Raw genomic sequence first — 14,823 nt, 5'->3', positions numbered from 1 at the left:
AATTTCTTTTTTGGTTTGCTACAATGCCTTTTCTGAAACGTTGTCTCCTTCTGCTGGAACACTGACTTCTTTCATTTAATGCCTGCAGACTATAAAAGAGAACCCAACCCAAAAAGTTTGGTTGATTAGTCTGTGGCATTCTGTTAAACTGTTGCTTATGGCGGTCTCTGTGAGCTTCTCAGCGACATTCAGCCAGCCAGGTATCCTGCCTGCAGTAGATGGAATGTGGCAATTGAACGCTGGCTGCGCGTGTCATAATAGGCTCTGAGCCTTTATATACCTGTGCACAGCAGCAGCCACCTTCAGTCTGCTGCTGGACAGCCAGCAGCAGCAGCAGCAGGAGAGGTATGTAATCAGGAGCCCTCCTGCTAAGGGTAGACAGCTGCTCGTTCCACCCCACCCCCCGCCTTAATTGGTTCTCCTCCCTTCCAACGGTGTTGAGGCGGGTGGGAACAGCAGGGGGTGAAGGTGCTGTGTTTAAAGAGGTGGAGTTATGCAGATCTAAAACGCGTGGATTGCAGCAGCAGCAAGCCGAAAAGTGCAGGCATGTAAGGGATCTAGAGGTTGACAACATGTCTTCTTAACGGGAGTCCAGGAGCTCATCTCCACAAATGGACTTTTCAGGATCCTTGGGTGGCTCCGTAGTTTGAAACCAATTCTGGTTATCGCTTCTCGGCCTTTTGGCTAAGATCAAGTGTAGTATCTGTTCTTATCAGTTTAATATCTGATACGTCCCCTATCTGGGGACCATATATTAAATGGATTTTTAGAACAGGGAGATGGAAAAAGAGCTTGCTCTGTCCACTCCACGCATTGACCTGGTATTGCAGTATCTCCAGGACCGGTGCACCCCTTCTTTAATGCAGTTTCTAAAATCAGAAAGAATTGAATTCAATGTTTTTTGTTCATTTTGCTTGTTTGTCGGATTTTGGGATGGACTCTTTGGCTTTGCTTTTCTTCTCCTCATTGGATTTTTCATGTTCAAAGTTGCAGAAGCCAGATTACAAGCTCATTTTGGTTCAACTTCAGCAACTGTGCATTGCATTGCCATGTAATGTGATGCAATGCTATCTTTCTAGCTCTCCCTTTTTACTTCCTTTTGGATAAACAGACATATTAGGCAAGCATTTTGGAGCTTTCACCTAAATAACTACAGGTGGTGAGATAAGCTGCACAATATAATTGACCTTTCAGTATATTGTTGCACACACACCATCTATTTAGCAAATGCCCTTGTTATCAACAGCAGCCTTTTAAACTCACCTGAGCTAACAGGTATGTGCGCTGGTTACTCTGCTGCGCTTAAAATTTCTTTTTTGGTTTGCTACAATGCCTTTTCTGAAACGTTGTCTCCTTCTGCTGGAACACTGACTTCTTTCATTTAATGCCTGCAGACTATAAAAGAGAACCCAACCCAAAAAGTTTGGTTGATTAGTCTGTGGCATTCTGTTAAACTGTTGCTTATGGCGGTCTCTGTGAGCTTCTCAGCGACATTCAGCCAGCCAGGTATCCTGCCTGCAGTAGATGGAATGTGGCAATGGAACGCTGGCTGCGCGTGTCATAATAGGCTCTGAGCCTTTATATACCTGTGCACAGCAGCAGCCACCTTCAGTCTGCTGCTGGACAGCCAGCAGCAGCAGCAGCAGGAGAGGTATGTAATCAGGAGCCCTCCTGCTAAGGGTAGACAGCTGCTCGTTCCACCCCACCCCCCGCCTTAATTGGTTCTCCTCCCTTCCAATGGTGTTGAGGCGGGTGGGAACAGCAGGGGGTGAAGGTGCTGTGTTTAAAGAGGTGGAGTTATGCAGATCTAAAACGCGTGGATTGCAGCAGCAGCAAGCCGAAAAGTGCAGGCATGTAAGGGATCTAGAGGTTGACAACATGTCTTCTTAACGGGAGTCCAGGAGCTCATCTCCACAAATGGACTTTTCAGGATCCTTGGGTGGCTCCGTAGTTTGAAACCAATTCTGGTTATCGCTTCTCGGCCTTTTGGCTAAGATCAAGTGTAGTATCTGTTCTTATCAGTTTAATATCTGATACGTCCCCTATCTGGGGACCATATATTAAATGGATTTTTAGAACAGGGAGATGGAAAAAGAGCTTGCTCTGTCCACTCCACGCATTGACCTGGTATTGCAGTATCTCCAGGACCGGTGCACCCCTTCTTTAATGCAGTTTCTAAAATCAGAAAGAATTGAATTCAATGTTTTTTGTTCATTTTGCTTGTTTGTCGGATTTTGGGATGGACTCTTTGGCTTTGCTTTTCTTCTCCTCATTGGATTTTTCATGTTCAAAGTTGCAGAAGCCAGATTACAAGCTCATTTTGGTTCAACTTCAGCAACTGTGCATTGCATTGCCATGTAATGTGATGCAATGCTATCTTTCTAGCTCTCCCTTTTTACTTCCTTTTGGATAAACAGACATATTAGGCAAGCATTTTGGAGCTTTCACCTAAATAACTACAGGTGGTGAGATAAGCTGCACAATATAATTGACCTTTCAGTATATTGTTGCACACACACCATCTATTTAGCAAATGCCCTTGTTATCAACAGCAGCCTTTTAAACTCACCTGAGCTAACAGGTATGTGCGCTGGTTACTCTGCTGCGCTTAAAATTTCTTTTTTGGTTTGCTACAATGCCTTTTCTGAAACGTTGTCTCCTTCTGCTGGAACACTGACTTCTTTCATTTAATGCCTGCAGACTATAAAAGAGAACCCAACCCAAAAAGTTTGGTTGATTAGTCTGTGGCATTCTGTTAAACTGTTGCTTATGGCGGTCTCTGTGAGCTTCTCAGCGACATTCAGCCAGCCAGGTATCCTGCCTGCAGTAGATGGAATGTGGCAATGGAACGCTGGCTGCGCGTGTCATAATAGGCTCTGAGCCTTTATATACCTGTGCACAGCAGCAGCCACCTTCAGTCTGCTGCTGGACAGCCAGCAGCAGCAGCAGCAGGAGAGGTATGTAATCAGGAGCCCTCCTGCTAAGGGTAGACAGCTGCTCGTTCCACCCCACCCCCCGCCTTAATTGGTTCTCCTCCCTTCCAACGGTGTTGAGGCGGGTGGGAACAGCAGGGGGTGAAGGTGCTGTGTTTAAAGAGGTGGAGTTATGCAGATCTAAAACGCGTGGATTGCAGCAGCAGCAAGCCGAAAAGTGCAGGCATGTAAGGGATCTAGAGGTTGACAACATGTCTTCTTAACGGGAGTCCAGGAGCTCATCTCCACAAATGGACTTTTCAGGATCCTTGGGTGGCTCCGTAGTTTGAAACCAATTCTGGTTATCGCTTCTCGGCCTTTTGGCTAAGATCAAGTGTAGTATCTGTTCTTATCAGTTTAATATCTGATACGTCCCCTATCTGGGGACCATATATTAAATGGATTTTTAGAACAGGGAGATGGAAAAAGAGCTTGCTCTGTCCACTCCACGCATTGACCTGGTATTGCAGTATCTCCAGGACCGGTGCACCCCTTCTTTAATGCAGTTTCTAAAATCAGAAAGAATTGAATTCAATGTTTTTTGTTCATTTTGCTTGTTTGTCGGATTTTGGGATGGACTCTTTGGCTTTGCTTTTCTTCTCCTCATTGGATTTTTCATGTTCAAAGTTGCAGAAGCCAGATTACAAGCTCATTTTGGTTCAACTTCAGCAACTGTGCATTGCATTGCCATGTAATGTGATGCAATGCTATCTTTCTAGCTCTCCCTTTTTACTTCCTTTTGGATAAACAGACATATTAGGCAAGCATTTTGGAGCTTTCACCTAAATAACTACAGGTGGTGAGATAAGCTGCACAATATAATTGACCTTTCAGTATATTGTTGCACACACACCATCTATTTAGCAAATGCCCTTGTTATCAACAGCAGCCTTTTAAACTCACCTGAGCTAACAGGTATGTGCGCTGGTTACTCTGCTGCGCTTAAAATTTCTTTTTTGGTTTGCTACAATGCCTTTTCTGAAACGTTGTCTCCTTCTGCTGGAACACTGACTTCTTTCATTTAATGCCTGCAGACTATAAAAGAGAACCCAACCCAAAAAGTTTGGTTGATTAGTCTGTGGCATTCTGTTAAACTGTTGCTTATGGCGGTCTCTGTGAGCTTCTCAGCGACATTCAGCCAGCCAGGTATCCTGCCTGCAGTAGATGGAATGTGGCAATGGAACGCTGGCTGCGCGTGTCATAATAGGCTCTGAGCCTTTATATACCTGTGCACAGCAGCAGCCACCTTCAGTCTGCTGCTGGACAGCCAGCAGCAGCAGCAGCAGGAGAGGTATGTAATCAGGAGCCCTCCTGCTAAGGGTAGACAGCTGCTCGTTCCACCCCACCCCCCGCCTTAATTGGTTCTCCTCCCTTCCAACGGTGTTGAGGCGGGTGGGAACAGCAGGGGGTGAAGGTGCTGTGTTTAAAGAGGTGGAGTTATGCAGATCTAAAACGCGTGGATTGCAGCAGCAGCAAGCCGAAAAGTGCAGGCATGTAAGGGATCTAGAGGTTGACAACATGTCTTCTTAACGGGAGTCCAGGAGCTCATCTCCACAAATGGACTTTTCAGGATCCTTGGGTGGCTTCGTAGTTTGAAACCAATTCTGGTTATCGCTTCTCGGCCTTTTGGCACGATCTATCAGGTTTACCTGTGTGGTCTTGCCTGTGAGGTGCTCTTGGTACCCTTTCTCTCGGCCTGGGGGGATCGTTCCTTTTCGGAGGGACTTAACCCCCCTGCTGCTATTGGGAGGAAGGATTAGTCCGGGAGCAACGGGAAGGGATCCCATGAAGGCTTGCGCCTTTCAGAGAGAAGAGTCGGTACGTTCCTGAGTGAAGGATGCCGGCAACGCTCACATATTCATCGGGTGATGCCCGGATGCGGAACACCGTGAGGATTGAAGTTGGAGCAGGATCGAGGACGGAGAAGAATTTGGATTACATCTGCCATAGGATTCTGCTTGGAGTTCTGGAGTTTCGGCGGGAAGACATATTCTGCTTCCAGGACAATGAGTACAAGGGGACTTACACCATCACCTTCAAGAGCCAGGGATGCTGTCACCAACTCGTACAAAAGGTAAATGAGAAAAACTACTTGGATGAATTGGATGGACTAACCTTTTGTCTCTTGTATGCCTATGACGAGATCCCTATCGTGGTGCATTTCCCGAACCCCTTTGTGGAAGCTGCAGACATCTCGACCTACCTTATCCGTTATTGTGACGATCTGAGATACCTGGGCACTGTGAAGAACGCGGTAGGCTTCTGGTGCGGCAAGAGGAGGTACATGGCCCGTCTAAAGAGGGACCCAAGCGGAGTGGGAGGAATGCTACACCCTCCCTCAACATTTGTGATCGGTAAGAGCAGAGGCTACTTATTTTACCCTGGAATGCCGGTATGTTGCAGGAACTGTGGACAAATGGGTGATACCCAAACGTCCTGCACAGGCAGGAAAGTAGACCGCTGCAATAATTGCAGCTGTTACGGACATTTAATGAAGGACTGTCCCGCTGGGAGGAAATGCAATCTTTGTGGTGAGGCGGGGCACATGTTCCGAGGATGCCCCAACAGGACCAGGACCAGGACCTACGCAGAAGCTGCATCTTCTGCAGCTGAGCCGATGCGCCCGCCGGTCTTCACTGGCGGGCCGGCGTCGGAGGGCGGTTCGAAGGGCGAGAAGGCTGGGATGGAGCAGGGAGCCGGAGGCCCCTCTGGGGCGGCCCCTGCATTGAAGTCCCTTAACGATGGGCGGACCTCGCATGGACCGGAGCGGAGGGGTCCTCCTTCTGGGAGGGTATCCTCCGTGTCGATGGTTCCCGATACCGATCCTGTTGGGCTGGAGGGTGGTGCCCCTGTGCGGTTGGCTACAGGGGACCACGCAGCGATGGCCTCAGGATCTTCCAGGGCGATTAGCCAGCCAGATGAGGGGGCTTTGCTTCTAGGTGGCGAACATCAGGGAATCGGTGTTGGTGATCTTATCCTGATGGACCAGTCTCTCCCCCTGGAGGAGGTGGAGGAAGAGGAGGACTGCACCAGTGACCTAGTGGAGTCTGCCCCGAAAAAGAGACGGAATGTCGAAGCCCCAGTGTCTCCTGGAATGTGGCTGGGAACCGTGACCTACGAGGGGGCAACCGCCGGCTCACAGAATATCGAGTCGTTTGGGTCCTCTAGCCCGGATGTCCTGGAGCAATTTGACATACAGGGCTTTGAGTCAGGTGTCCTCATGGAAGATCCACCACCCTGACCTATGAATGCCGACATCAAGACTTGTCTCACTGAATGTGAGGTCATTAAAGAGCCCAGTTCGTAGGGCTGCTCTATTCAAGTATTTAGAAACCGCTGACTTTGACATTTGTTTATTACAGGAATGCGGGATACAACATGCACTAAATTATAATGACATCAAGACAGATTGGAGACTGGGGCCCTCCATCTGGTCTGGCTCCAATGACAACAAGTCAGCGGGGGTGGGCTTCCTCTGTCGTGGGAGAAATATTACTGTAAATGCTGTCACAGAAATAGTACCAGGCAGAGTGGTTTTAGTGCATTTTAAATTTAATGGTTTTATCCTACGTGTAATGAATGTTTATGCTCCCCCTGATAAGCAAGAGAGAATTAATTTATTTGGGATATTGCCATTGTACTGTACTGGGTCATCTCCCCTGATCGTAGGGGGTGATTTTAATTGTCTTTGTGCTAGTGAACAACGAGCGGGGGGTGACCCTTTACGCAAATTGGATAAGTCATGTCATCTATTGAAAGATTTTATAACTGATTTTAAATTATGCGATGCGTGGAGGTCACTCCTGCCGACGGACCCTGGTTATACGTGGTCCGGAAGAGGGGTGTCCTCCAGGATCGATTTTATTTTCCTATCAGATGACTTTAACCCTGTAAAATGTGTTTTAACATCAAATATATTTTCTGACCATAAGGGCTTGGAGGTGCACCTAGAATACCGGGATGAACAGAGGGTCAACAGGGGCCTCTGGCGTCTAAGTACTTACCTGCTGGAGGACCCTCTGATTCGACAAGACTTTGGTAAAGCCTATCAAGCCTGGCGGCGACAAAAACCTTCTGATGCCCCTATGGTAACCTGGTGGGAAAATTTGAAAAAAAAAGTCAGAATGTTTTTTATAAAAGCAGGGAGACGTAAAGCTAGAGAGAAAAAAAGATGTTTTAGTGATCTTAACACCAAACTACAAACACTTTTTAAATTCAAAGAGCTAGGGGTGGAGGTGGGAGATGATATTGCTAGCCTAAAAACTGAAATTCAGAACTGCATAGACACAAAGGGGAAAGAGATTATTTTTAACTCTAGAGTGCAGCACTTGGAGGAGGGGGAGAAGAGCTCTCGCTTCTTCTTCAAAAAAGTCATGGATAAAAGAGAAGTGATCACAAATCTAGAGGGTGAAACATCTATGCAGGGAATGTTGAATGCTACTTTTAACTTTTATAAGCATCTTTTTAGTAAAAAGTGTATAGATGAGTCCTTTTTATCTGATGCTCTTAATGATCTCGATTTTAAGTTAAATTTTACAGACCAGGAGTTTTTAGAACGCGATATTGTTTTAGAGGAATTATTTTATGTTTTTAAAAGTTTCTCTAAGGGTAAAGCACCTGGGTGTGACGGACTACCTGTAGAATTTTACCTTACTTTTTGGGACATTTTAAAAGAGGACCTTTTTATGCTTTTTAAAGAAGTTTTTATTTCTGAACAGTTGCCATTTTCGTGGAGGAGAGGAGTGGTGTCTTTGATATATAAAAAAGGTGATCGCAGTGCTCTAGCGAATTGGAGACCCATAACTCTCCTAAACGTTGATTACAAGGTACTTGCTAAGGTGGTTGCAAACCGGCTCAGGAATGTCATTGCCAAACTAATCCAGCCTGAGCAGGTTTGTAGTGTACCAGGCAGAAGTATTTCAGAGGTTTTAAACGTATTAAGGGATGTAATTTGGTATTCCAGAGACCGGGGTCAAAATGTAGCTCTTTTAGCCCTAGATTTTGAAAAAGCTTTCGATAGAGTCTCTCATAGATTTCTTTTTAGAGTTTTAAAAAGAATGGGTATCCCTAATATGCTTTTAAATTGTATTAAGATTTTATATAAAAATTGTTTTAGTCAAATTTCTCTTAATGGCTTTTTAACAGATGGAGTTCCCCTTGAGTCCGGAGTGAAGCAGGGATGCCCCTTGTCGCCCATCCTGTTCATCTGCGCCATGGAGCCCCTGCTGAGCGCAATAAGGAAAGACAAAGTGATTAGAGGGGTTCCTGTTCCTGGCGGAGGTGGCAGTGATGTGAGAGTCTTTGGCTACATGGATGACGTGACGGTTGTGTGCGTGGACCCTGCTTCCCTCCGGAGGGCGGTGTTGCGCATTGAATTTTTTTCCCAGGCATCCGGGTTTAAACTTAATTTAAATAAATCTGAATGTCTGACTTTGGGATCCTGGGACACCGCCCAACTCCCGCAGCTCACTATAAAACGAGACAATGTAAAAATTCTTGGAGTTGTTTTTAACGAGGAGAATGTGGGAACTCAAAGCTGGGAGAATGTCATAGAAAAAATGTCAAAGAAAATATCATTTTGGGGTTTGAGGTCCCTAACAATGGAGGGGAAAATTTTAATTATAAAATCAGTGTTGTTACCCCTCATACTGTATATAGCTATGGTGTACCCCCCCTCTGATGTTTTAATTAAAAAAATGACTAGGATGATCTTTATGTTTTTATGGAACTCCAAAATGGAAAAATTAAGGCGGGAAATAATGAGGAAGAATAAAATGAACGGCGGAAGGGATGTCCCCGACTTACATATTTATTTGTATTTAAATTATTTCTGCTTTTGTTTCAAACATTTTAATGGTAATAGTGCGCTAAGTTATTTTTTAAAATATACTTGTGGGATGATTTTTAAAAGATGGTTTAAGTTGTCGTTGAATTCCCCTGTTTTACTCTGCCCCCCCAAACACCATCAATCTTAGAAAAGACTGTTCGATTTTATAGCCTTGGTGATTTTAATATGGACATTTTTAAAGACCGCAAGAAGCTTTTATCTTTTCTGAGGAGGAATGAAGATGTGACCCCCATAGTAAATTTCTCAGAAGAGAGATCGAAGCAAGTTTGGAAGAATGTCTTCGGGAAATTCTTAGCAAATGGACATAAGGACATCGCATGGATGGTGGTCCACCAGTGCCTCCCCACCAGAGAGTTTCAACACAGGAGAGGCCTGGTGGCCAGAGCAAAATGCCCCAGAGACTCATGTGTTAATGACGAAACCACCTTGCACCTTATGTGGAATTGCCCATTTGCACAGGAACTTTGGCACAAAGTTGGGATTCTTTTAAAATGGACTTGCGGTTTAAGAGATTTTAACCATGAATATGTTTTATATGGCCTTTTTAAATGTCCGACCCCTCAACAGTATTGTATATGTTGGTGTATGATTAACTGTTTTAAAGACGCCCTTTGGAAGGCACGCAATATTTTACTTTTTAAACGTGATGCTATTTCTGTGAAGGATTGTCTTAAAATTGCTTTTAGTCAGATGTATATTTATTACTTGAGGGATGTCAAATGTATTGGGAGAAGGGATGCCAATCGTATATGGGGTTTTTATGGGTGGAATTCTGTGTTTTATTAATGTATTGTTTGTGTTGCTGTTTTTGATTGTAAACCATCTTTTACGCACATAATAAAATATGTTGAAACCTGATCTGTTCTTATCAGTTTAATATCTGATACGTCCCCTATCTGGGGACCATATATTAAATGGATTTTTAGAACAGGGAGATGGAAAAAGAGCTTGCTCTGTCCACTCCACGCATTGACCTGGTATTGCAGTATCTCCAGGACCGGTGCACCCCTTCTTTAATGCAGTTTCTAAAATCAGAAAGAATTGAATTCAATGTTTTTTGTTCATTTTGCTTGTTTGTCGGATTTTGGGATGGACTCTTTGGCTTTGCTTTTCTTCTCCTCATTGGATTTTTCATGTTCAAAGTTGCAGAAGCCAGATTACAAGCTCATTTTGGTTCAACTTCAGCAACTGTGCATTGCATTGCCATGTAATGTGATGCAATGCTATCTTTCTAGCTCTCCCTTTTTACTTCCTTTTGGATAAACAGACATATTAGGCAAGCATTTTGGAGCTTTCACCTAAATAACTACAGGTGGTGAGATAAGCTGCACAATATAATTGACCTTTCAGTATATTGTTGCACACACACCATCTATTTAGCAAATGCCCTTGTTATCAACAGCAGCCTTTTAAACTCACCTGAGCTAACAGGTATGTGCGCTGGTTACTCTGCTGCGCTTAAAATTTCTTTTTTGGTTTGCTACAATGCCTTTTCTGAAACGTTGTCTCCTTCTGCTGGAACACTGACTTCTTTCATTTAATGCCTGCAGACTATAAAAGAGAACCCAACCCAAAAAGTTTGGTTGATTAGTCTGTGGCATTCTGTTAAACTGTTGCTTATGGCGGTCTCTGTGAGCTTCTCAGCGACATTCAGCCAGCCAGGTATCCTGCCTGCAGTAGATGGAATGTGGCAATGGAACGCTGGCTGCGCATGTCATAATAGGCTCTGAGCCTTTATATACCTGTGCACAGCAGCAGCCACCTTCAGTCTGCTGCTGGACAGCCAGCAGCAGCAGCAGCAGGAGAGGTATGTAATCAGGAGCCCTCCTGCTAAGGGTAGACAGCTGCTCGTTCCACCCCACCCCCCGCCTTAATTGGTTCTCCTCCCTTCCAACGGTGTTGAGGCGGGTGGGAACAGCAGGGGGTGAAGGTGCTGTGTTTAAAGAGGTGGAGTTATGCAGATCTAAAACGCGTGGATTGCAGCAGCAGCAAGCCGAAAAGTGCAGGCATGTAAGGGATCTAGAGGTTGACAACATGTCTTCTTAACGGGAGTCCAGGAGCTCATCTCCACAAATGGACTTTTCAGGATCCTTGGGTGGCTCCGTAGTTTGAAACCAATTCTGGTTATCGCTTCTCGGCCTTTTGGCTAAGATCAAGTGTAGTATCTGTTCTTATCAGTTTAATATCTGATACGTCCCCTATCTGGGGACCATATATTAAATGGATTTTTAGAACAGGGAGATGGAAAAAGAGCTTGCTCTGTCCACTCCACGCATTGACCTGGTATTGCAGTATCTCCAGGACCGGTGCACCCCTTCTTTAATGCAGTTTCTAAAATCAGAAAGAATTGAATTCAATGTTTTTTGTTCATTTTGCTTGTTTGTCGGATTTTGGGATGGACTCTTTGGCTTTGCTTTTCTTCTCCTCATTGGATTTTTCATGTTCAAAGTTGCAGAAGCCAGATTACAAGCTCATTTTGGTTCAACTTCAGCAACTGTGCATTGCATTGCCATGTAATGTGATGCAATGCTATCTTTCTAGCTCTCCCTTTTTACTTCCTTTTGGATAAACAGACATATTAGGCAAGCATTTTGGAGCTTTCACCTAAATAACTACAGGTGGTGAGATAAGCTGCACAATATAATTGACCTTTCAGTATATTGTTGCACACACACCATCTATTTAGCAAATGCCCTTGTTATCAACAGCAGCCTTTTAAACTCACCTGAGCTAACAGGTATGTGCGCTGGTTACTCTGCTGCGCTTAAAATTTCTTTTTTGGTTTGCTACAATGCCTTTTCTGAAACGTTGTCTCCTTCTGCTGGAACACTGACTTCTTTCATTTAATGCCTGCAGACTATAAAAGAGAACCCAACCCAAAAAGTTTGGTTGATTAGTCTGTGGCATTCTGTTAAACTGTTGCTTATGGCGGTCTCTGTGAGCTTCTCAGCGACATTCAGCCAGCCAGGTATCCTGCCTGCAGTAGATGGAATGTGGCAATGGAACGCTGGCTGCGCGTGTCATAATAGGCTCTGAGCCTTTATATACCTGTGCACAGCAGCAGTCACCTTCAGTCTGCTGCTGGACAGCCAGCAGCAGCAGCAGCAGGAGAGGAATGTAATCAGGAGCCCTCCTGCTAAGGGTAGACAGCTGCTCGTTCCACCCCACCCCCCGCCTTAATTGGTTCTCCTCCCTTCCAACGGTGTTGAGGCGGGTGGGAACAGCAGGGGGTGAAGGTGCTGTGTTTAAAGAGGTGGAGTTATGCAGATCTAAAACGCGTGGATTGCAGCAGCAGCAAGCCGAAAAGTGCAGGCATGTAAGGGATCTAGAGGTTGACAACATGTCTTCTTAACGGGAGTCCAGGAGCTCATCTCCACAAATGGACTTTTCAGGATCCTTGGGTGGCTCCGTAGTTTGAAACCAATTCTGGTTATCGCTTCTCGGCCTTTTGGCTAAGATCAAGTGTAGTATCTGTTCTTATCAGTTTAATATCTGATACGTCCCCTATCTGGGGACCATATATTAAATGGATTTTTAGAACAGGGAGATGGAAAAAGAGCTTGCTCTGTCCACTCCACGCATTGACCTGGTATTGCAGTATCTCCAGGACCGGTGCACCCCTTCTTTAATGCAGTTTCTAAAATCAGAAAGAATTGAATTCAATGTTTTTTGTTCATTTTGCTTGTTTGTCGGATTTTGGGATGGACTCTTTGGCTTTGCTTTTCTTCTCCTCATTGGATTTTTCATGTTCAAAGTTGCAGAAGCCAGATTACAAGCTTATTTTGGTTCAACTTCAGCAACTGTGCATTGCATTGCCATGTAATGTGATGCAATGCTATCTTTCTAGCTCTCCCTTTTTACTTCCTTTTGGATAAACAGACATATTAGGCAAGCATTTTGGAGCTTTCACCTAAATAACTACAGGTGGTGAGATAAGCTGCACAATATAATTGACCTTTCAGTATATTGTTGCACACACACCATCTATTTAGCAAATGCCCTTGTTATCAACAGCAGCCTTTTAAACTCACCTGAGCTAACAGGTATGTGCGCTGGTTACTCTGCTGCGCTTAAAATTTCTTTTTTGGTTTGCTACAATGCCTTTTCTGAAACGTTGTCTCCTTCTGCTGGAACACTGACTTCTTTCATTTAATGCCTGCAGACTATAAAAGAGAACCCAACCCAAAAAGTTTGGTTGATTAGTCTGTGGCATTCTGTTAAACTGTTGCTTATGGCGGTCTCTGTGAGCTTCTCAGCGACATTCAGCCAGCCAGGTATCCTGCCTGCAGTAGATGGAATGTGGCAATGGAACGCTGGCTGCGCGTGTCATAATAGGCTCTGAGCCTTTATATACCTGTGCACAGCAGCAGCCACCTTCAGTCTGCTGCTGGACAGCCAGCAGCAGCAGGAGAGGTATGTAATCAGGAGCCCTCCTGCTAAGGGTAGACAGCTGCTCGTTCCACCCCACCCCCCGCCTTAATTGGTTCTCCTCCCTTCCAACGGTGTTGAGGCGGGTGGGAACAGCAGGGGGTGAAGGTGCTGTGTTTAAAGAGGTGGAGTTATGCAGATCTAAAACGCGTGGATTGCAGCAGCAGCAAGCCGAAAAGTGCAGGCATGTAAGGGATCTAGAGGTTGACAACATGTCTTCTTAACGGGAGTCCAGGAGCTCATCTCCACAAATGGACTTTTCAGGATCCTTGGGTGGCTCCGTAGTTTGAAACCAATTCTGGTTATCGCTTCTCGGCCTTTTGGCTAAGATCAAGTGCTTTATTGCAGGAGATTGTGGTTGAAGGGCACTCGGGTACCCCTCTCCTTGGCCTTTCAGGATCGTCCACTTTGGTGGACTTAACCTGCTTGCTGCTATTAGGGAGAGGGCTTAGTCCCAGGGTAACGAGTTGCGATCCCCCAGCTTCCAGGTGTTTTTCGCTGCAAGAACACTGGGAGCGCAGATTGCAAGTGGCTGCAATTTGCAACCTTGTTGCGTTTTTCCATGGAGGTTGACCCTAACCTCGTGCCTCTTTATGCAAGGCTAAAAAACTCTATCCGAGTTCACTTCACGGCGGGTGGCTCGGATATGAGGAAATTAGGGTATGTAGTCCAGGACGTGCTCAGGAACCTTCTTGGCGTACAAAGGAATGAAATTCTCTCCATCCAGGATTATCCCAGAAGAGGTGACTATGACATCACATTCACCGGAGAAGGTATTTTTAGAGATGTACTAGAAAAGTTAAAAAAAGTTGAAAATAGTCCTGTTTTGAAAGGGATACAAATTGTTGAGCACGTCCTGGATGAGGTAAGACTGGTTATTGTAAAAATATTTTCGCCCTTTGTTTCTGCTCCAGAAGTAATGTCATTTCTAGCAATTTATTTTAAAAGTGTTAAATGTATTGGGAAGATATTAAACGAATATAACATATGGACATCTAAGTGGAAATTCCTTGTGAAGTGTACAAGAGATCCAAATACACCAGGTGGTATACGGCTCCCCCCTGCCCGTTTCAAAATTGGGCAAACAAATGGGGATTTCTTCTTTTCTGGGATGCCAGTATATTGCAGAAATTGTGGGCGCTATGGTCATTCAAAAGAAAACTGTCATGTATCATGTAGAAATTGTGCTAGTGAAGAACATGAGACAAAAGAATGCCCTAAGGAAAAGAAATGCAGTTTTTGCCAGACTCCAGGTCACTTTTATTTTTCTTGCCCTCACAGATTTCGGGAAGATGAGCAAAAGGGGAAGTCCAAGACGTCCGACCAAGGACCAAAAGATCAGACCACCCCTCAGGAGGAGGAACAACAACCTGGAGCCTCTGGAGACAATAAGGGCGTACCAAATAGTGAAGTGTCTCCAGAGTCTATGACAGGTAAAATACCAAATCCCAAAACCTGGCTGCAGGACCTGCGGGAGTCCAAAAGGAGGGCTGAGAAGGAGCAGAAGGGCACTACTGGTAAGGTCAAAAGGGACCGGCAAAAGGCCGACACAGAAGCCCATGCCCAGTCTGGGTC

At 45.1% G+C, this 14,823-nt stretch overlaps 6 non-coding genes across 6 annotated transcripts; all 6 read left to right on the top strand.

The window, feature by feature from the left end:
* Window positions 1-664: 664 nt before the first annotated feature.
* LOC141203380 (U2 spliceosomal RNA) lies at window positions 665-855 on the top strand. The gene has a single exon (XR_012274425.1). It is a non-coding gene; the product is annotated as a U2 spliceosomal RNA (small nuclear RNA).
* A 1,115-nt stretch (window positions 856-1,970) lies between these two features.
* On the top strand, window positions 1,971-2,161 carry LOC141203379 (U2 spliceosomal RNA). The gene has a single exon (XR_012274424.1). It is a non-coding gene; the product is annotated as a U2 spliceosomal RNA (small nuclear RNA).
* Window positions 2,162-3,276: 1,115 nt separating this feature from the next.
* LOC141203378 (U2 spliceosomal RNA) lies at window positions 3,277-3,467 on the top strand. Its single transcript, XR_012274423.1, has one exon. It is a non-coding gene; the product is annotated as a U2 spliceosomal RNA (small nuclear RNA).
* Window positions 3,468-9,641: 6,174 nt separating this feature from the next.
* Window positions 9,642-9,831, top strand: LOC141203259 (U2 spliceosomal RNA). Its single transcript, XR_012274375.1, has one exon. It is a non-coding gene; the product is annotated as a U2 spliceosomal RNA (small nuclear RNA).
* A 1,115-nt stretch (window positions 9,832-10,946) lies between these two features.
* On the top strand, window positions 10,947-11,137 carry LOC141203377 (U2 spliceosomal RNA). The gene has a single exon (XR_012274422.1). It is a non-coding gene; the product is annotated as a U2 spliceosomal RNA (small nuclear RNA).
* Window positions 11,138-12,252: 1,115 nt separating this feature from the next.
* Window positions 12,253-12,443, top strand: LOC141203376 (U2 spliceosomal RNA). Its single transcript, XR_012274421.1, has one exon. It is a non-coding gene; the product is annotated as a U2 spliceosomal RNA (small nuclear RNA).
* The last annotated feature ends 2,380 nt before the right edge of the window (window positions 12,444-14,823 follow it).

Source organism: Phyllobates terribilis, unplaced genomic scaffold (assembly GCF_046119375.1).
Source record: "Phyllobates terribilis strain yellow unplaced genomic scaffold, ASM4611937v1 Scaffold_124__1_contigs__length_5142088, whole genome shotgun sequence".
NCBI lineage: Eukaryota > Metazoa > Chordata > Amphibia > Anura > Dendrobatidae > Phyllobates > Phyllobates terribilis.
Note: the sequence above shows the minus strand (reverse complement) of the source record. Positions and strands in the feature narration are given on the sequence as shown.